This window comes from Podarcis pityusensis (assembly GCF_964106645.2).
Source record: "Podarcis pityusensis genome assembly, chromosome: 16".
In the NCBI taxonomy this organism is placed as follows: Eukaryota; Metazoa; Chordata; class Lepidosauria; order Squamata; family Lacertidae; genus Podarcis; species Podarcis pityusensis.
Window position 1 is genome coordinate 2,794,983 of NC_138041.1, and position 6,611 is coordinate 2,801,593.

Below are 6,611 nucleotides of genomic sequence, written 5' to 3' on the forward strand. Positions count from 1 at the left end.
TCTTTTTAGGACTTCTGTGGGGGCATACTAAAAGGAGTCAGGGACCACCTGTTTGGGACTCCAACTACCGCACAATTACACTCATTTCACACACTAGCAAGGCTATGCTTAAAATTCTACAAGGCAGGCTTAAGCAGTATGTGGACCGAGAACTCCCAGAAGTGCAAGCTGGATTTCGAAGGGGCAGAGGAACCAGAGACCAAATTGCAAACATGCGCTGGATTATGGAGAAAGCTAGAGAGTTCCAGAAAGACATCTACTTTTGCTTCATTGACTATGCAAAAGCCTTTGACTGTGTCGACCACAGCAAACTATGGCAAGTTCTTAAAGAAATGGGAGTGCCTGATCACCTCATCTGTCTCCTGAGAGATCTCTATGTGGGACAAGAACCTACAGTTAGAACTGGATATGGAACAACTGATTGGTTCAAAATTGGGAAAGGAGTACGGCAAGGCTGTATATTGTCTCCCTGCTTATTTAACTTATATGCAGAATTCATCATGCGAAAGGCTGGGCTGGATGAATCCCAAGCCGGAATTAAGATTGCCGGAAGAAATATCAACAACCTCAGATATGCAGATGACACAACCTTGATGGCAGAAAGTGAGGAGGAATTAAAGAACCTATTAATGAGGGTGAAAGAGGAGAGCGCAAAATATGGTCTGAAGCTCAATATCAAAAAAACAAAGATCATGGCTACTGGTCCCATCACCTCCTGGCAAATAGAAGGGGAAGAAATGGAGGCAGTGAGACATTTTACCTTCTTGGGCTCCATGATCACTGCAGATGGTGACAGCAGTCATGAAATTAAAAGACGCCTGCTTCTTGGGAGAAAAGCAATGACAAACCTAGACAGCATCTTAAAAAGCAGAAACATCACCTTGCCAACAAAGGTCCGTATAGTTAAAGCTATGGTTTTCCCAGTAGCAAGAGCTGGACCATAAAGAAGGCTGATTGCCGAAGAATGGATGCTTTTGAATTCTGGTGCTGGAGGAGACTCTTGAGAGTCCCATGGACTGCAAGAAGATCAAACCTCTCCATTCGGAAGGAAATCAGCCCTGAGTGCTCCCTGGAAGGACAGATCCTGAAGCTGAGGCTCCAAGACTTTGGCCACCTCATGAGAAGAGAAGACTCCCTGGAAAAGACCCTGATGTTGGGAAAGATGGAGGGCACAAGGAGAAGGGGAGGACAGAGGACGAGATGGTTGGACAGTGTTCTTGAAGCTACCAGCATGAGTCTGATCAAACTGCGGGAGGCAGTGGAAGACAGGAGTGCCTGGCGTGCTCTGGTCCAGGGGGTCACGAAGAGGCGGACACCACTAAACGACTCAACAACAAAATTTGTGGGGACATACTAAAAGGAGTCAAGGAACACCTATGTGGGACGCTTTAAGCCCAGAGTGATTGGGCTGTTCTCCCAAAGAAATAACACCCATCTGGGCTGAAGCAATGTAGCTCAGCAACAGATCCGCCTTGCCCTCTGTCGTTTTGTGGGGAAATTTATTCCAAGTACCCATAGCGACCAGAAATCAAAAGGAATTCGGGTGCCAAAAATGGCAGATCCCTGTTGACTGAAAGCCGTGCTGATGTAACATTGCTCATAATTTTCAGGCATTTCTGTAAATCACTCCAGCAAACGCTTTGCAAAATTATGGGGTTGTGTTATCTGACATTAATTCCACTCAGAGCAAACTACATAACTCTGGTCCATCCATTTCAATGGGTCTCCTCTGAGTAGCTTTTGCCCTGAGCACAGCCCACGCTGTTTAAGAGAGGAGAGAGGGGCAGCTTAATTCTGAATACAACCTAATACATTTTGTTCTAAAAACGACATGTTAATAGGCTTAGATTAAAAAATGTAAGCAATAACCAAACAAAGAAAGAAAGAAGGAAAAATCAGAATTTAACAGAAATAATTTATTATCGAATGCAAGGGGGGAAAGGTAGAAAGAAATATAAAGAAGTCAAATTGCTGTGGAGGGAAGTAGAGGGTAGGAGGTGGGTTTTATATTTAAGTGTATAATTATGCAGCTGTTGTAATTTAGATATTATATTTTATGTGAGGGAATCTTTAGGAATTCTGGTTATTATGTATATATGTTAAGTTTCAATAAAGATCTTTGGGAAAAAAATTAAAATCTGAATACAACGTGCATATTTTTGCATAGTCACACACACCCGCGCGCAAAAAACCCGGACATGACTTAGATCCATTCATTTCAATGGGTCTACTCTGAGCACTAGCGCTTACCTGCCCACCTTATTGCTGGGGAGGGCGGCGAAGATGGGCAGTTTGATTTCGGATACAAAACCCCCTTTTTACGCACGCGTTAAGGAAATAAATAAAAGAAGCGCTTCCCCCCTTCCGGCTCCCTTTAAAGATGCGTGACACAGCAACGTGGGATTTTATTTCTTCATTTTGGGTGCGCCAGGCGGCTGCAGTGCCCAGGCGTGACCAGAAGAGGGCGCCGCATCCGAGACGGTGGTGCTGATGTTGGTACCCAACCTGCTGTTCCCAGAAGCGATTAAGGCTTCAGGCACCAGGAATAGAGATGCTTTGGGAGGAGGAGAAAGAGGAGGCCGGAGGCTTTCTGCTTGTGATGGGCAATACTAAATGGATGTCCTGCCGGCTCCACTTGATCCCTCCTCACCAGCGCTGCCTCCTGTTTCCCACGCCCTCCCCAATTGATCTGAAAGTGCTTTCCCTTTTTAGTTCAAGCTGTGCCAGAAGAGCATCTTCGTTCCCCAACTGGTGCGATGCTCCCTCTCCTCTGGCGAGACTCCAGCAGGCAGAGAGAGAGAGATCAGGTCCGGCTTCCCGCAGTGCAGGGGCGGGGTTGGGATGGATGACCTCAGGGGTTCCCTTCCAGTCCTGCGATTCCTTTGGAAGGAGAGCTCGTCTAAGGCTTGATTTTGCCTCCGGCGGGGAATTCGACCCACAGGATCAAGGGGGTGGAGCGTCTCCCCTGTGAGTAAAAGCCTCTGGGATTTTTTTTTTTTAGTTTGGAGGAAAAGCAATTTATTTATTTTTTGCACTTGATTTATTTATTATTAATGTTGCAATACATATATGAAATCTTTACATATTGACACATATACATTATATTCGTAAATTCACACTTTCACATTTCATTATGTACCAACATTTATCCATTTCTTATTTCTTGCCCTGTGTCTTCACCCGACCTTGTTATTATTTTGTAACTTTATTATTGAGATTGTAATTTTGTATCTTAATAATTGAACATTCAATCTTAATATATCTGCTTAGCTTAACTTAACTTTGTGAAATCAGTCTATACATATCAATAAATTCTTGTTGGAGCATCTTTTGGTCATGTATTCTTCTACACATAGGAAAAGCAATTTTTTAAATAAAAAAAAACATCATGGGAGTTTTAAAAATTATGCTTGACCTGGTGGAAGCGGGCAGAGGAAAGCTCTTCCTCCTCTCTCGTAAGACTAGGGAATGTGGACATTCACCGAAGCGAAGATCCAGCACAGTCCTTCATAGCTGGACTATGGAACTCCCTGACACATGAGGCGGTGATGGCTTTAAAAGAGGATTCTTGGTGGCATTGTAGGAGATGATATTAACAGACAGGACTGTAAGCTGTTTTTATATGCAATGACAGCAGCAAGAATATTATTGGCACAAAAATGGAAGCAAGAACTACCGACAAAAAAAGAAGAATGGAGGATGAGGTTGATGGACTATGCAGAATTAGATAAATTAACAGGAAGGATTCGAAACCTGTGGGACCAGAGATTCTTAGAGGACTGGAGTAAATATATGAACTATCTGAAAAGTAATTGTGATGAACAGATTACGCTAGTAGGACTGCAAGAAGTTGTGTAAGGTGGGTTATCTTGAAATATTACAAGAAATACTATGAAAAGAATTATTAGTTAAGGACCATTAAATGCAATAAAGAAATCAAGAAATGCAGAATAAGTGATAAAGAATGGGAAATCATCAGGGGTGTTGACGGAAGTCTAAAACATTGTATAAGATGAGAAGATATGTTGTATGACTGTTGGAATTGATATGTTAAAAAATCAATAAAAATGTATAAAAAAATATAAAAAAGAGGATTATTGGGGAAGAGGGCTTTTTATGGCATGATAGCTGTTCAGCCTCCGCAGGTGCAGGCAGAAATGCTTTTGAATATTGTTGTTGTTGTTGTTTAGTCTTTTAGTCGTGTCCGCCTCTTCGTGACCCCCTGGACCAGAGCACGCCAGACTGTCTTCCACTGCCTCCCACGGTTTGGTCAAACTCGTGCAAACTGTCCCACCATCTCGTCCTCTGTCGTCCCCTTCTCCTTGTGCCCTCCATCTTTCCCAACATCAGGGTCTTTTCCAGGGAGTCTTCTCTTCTCAGGAGGTGGCCAAAGTCTTGGAGCCTCAGCTTCAGGATCTGTCCTTCCAGTGAGCACTCAGGGCTGATTTCCTTCAGAATGAGAGGTTTGATCTTCTTGCAGTCCATGGGACTCTCAAGAGTCTCCTCCAGCATTCTGAATATTGGTTGCTGGAACCCACAGGAGGGGAGGGAGAAATCTTGTCCTGGGGTGCTGCTAGCAGGCTTTCCGTGGAGGAATCTGTTTTGAGAAAAGGATAATGCACTCTGGGAGCCTGCCTTTGATCTGACTGAACGGCCAGACGCTCCTTATGTTCACTCAGTGCTTTTTTTTCTTGTGGGGACGCAGGGGTACACACACCCCTAAACATTTTGTGAATCTAAGTTTGGCCTAATCGGGGGGCAGTATTACAATATGAGTAGGAAAGTGAGAGTACCCCTAAACATTTTTTGAGGGGAGAAAAAAAAGCACTGTGTTCACTTATGCAATTACTGTAGAAAGCTCCCTACTTGCCCTGCGTGGGAAATTTTTATTATCTTGTTCTGAGCCAGTACATGCCAATCGTTGGTGTCCTGGGAGCACTTATACCTGTGCTAACGGAACAGAGTGTCCATGTTTTATTTATTTATTTCATAAAGTTTATATGCTGCTAGGTTGTTTATATATAAAAAAAACCTCAATGCAAAAAAAAAAGATAAAGCAATAAGATTTGCCGCTAGGGAAAATTAACAGCAGGAGTGAAAGCCCTTAGGAAATAACAATAGATTTAAAAGCAGGTGAAGACCTGCATTAACTTTCTAAATGTCTGGGTAGGCAGATTTCCTTGGCTTCAGTTGCCCATGCTCTGATGACCTCCTGCCTGGACTGCTGTAATGTGCTGTCTGTGGGGCTACCCTGGAAGACTGTCCAGAGGCTGAAGCTCATATGGGACTCGGCTGCTGGGCTGTTAAAGGGCAGGTGCATGCTCTCCAAAGTAAGGCTTTCCAAAGTAAGCATGAAGGTTTCCAGAGAGATTGCTGCCATTGCAGTCCAGGCAAAACACTCAAGGCTTCTTCTTAAGTTTCCAGCTCATGGTTTGCCTAGAGGAGACAAACCATGAACCTGGGTTGAGATGACACACTAAATCATGGCATGCTCAGAGCAGCAGCAGCAGCACCAGAGAAGGACAGCTGTCAGTTTTCTCTCCAGGAACTCTCTAAGGCATGGTTTGGCTTAGTGTCATGTCAACCAGCTCACTCCAAGTAATAATAATAATAATAATAATAATTTATTATTTATACCCCGCCCATCTGGCTGGGTTTCCCCAGCCACTCTGGGCGGCTTCCAAAAGAATATTAAAATACAATGATACATCAAACATTAAAAGCTTCCCTAAACAGGGCTGCCTTCAGATGTCTTCTAAAAGTCTGGTAGTTGTTGTTCTCTTTGACATCTGGTGGGAGGGCGTTCCACAGGGAGGGCGCCACTACCGAGAAGGCCCTCTGCCTGGTTCCCTGTAACTTGGCTTCTCGTAGTGAGGGAACCGCCAGAAGGCCCTCGGTGCTGGACCTCAGTGTCCGGGTAGTAACTGATATATAAAGGTAAAGGTAAAGGGACCCCTGACCATGAGGTCCAGTCGTGGCCGACTCTGGGGTTGAGACACTCATCTCGCTTTACTGGCCGAGGGAGCCGGCGTACAGCTTCTGTGTCATGTGGCCAGCAGGACTAAGCCGCTTCTGGCGAACCAGAGCAGCGCACGGAAACGCCGTTTACCTTCCTGCCGGAGCGGTACCTATTTATCTACTTGCACTTTGACATGCTTTCGAACTGCTAGCTTGGCAGGAGCAGGGACCGAGCAACAGGAGCTCACCCCGTGGCGGGGATTCGAACCGCCAACCTTCCGATCGGAAAGTCCTAGGCTCTGTGGTTTAACCCACAGCGTCACTGATATATAAACTGATATATGAACGAGCATTTATCCCATGAACACAACCCCTTCACTCTTCCCCCTTTGTGTCATTAAAGCAGGGATTCTTTAATTAACCATCATTGAAAATAGCCAGGATATTGTACATTGCGGCAGCCTTTGGCTATGTGCAATAAAACTGACCGACTGACTGACAATGTGTCCATCGTAACCCAGGAACTAAGGGCCACCTCTGCCCATCACTCAACAACAGAGCCGGCTCTGAAAGCATCCCACCCCTTTCTGGGCTGGCCATTTTCCCGCAGGGACATTCCCCGAGCGACCAAATTGGATTTCTCCCCATTTTCC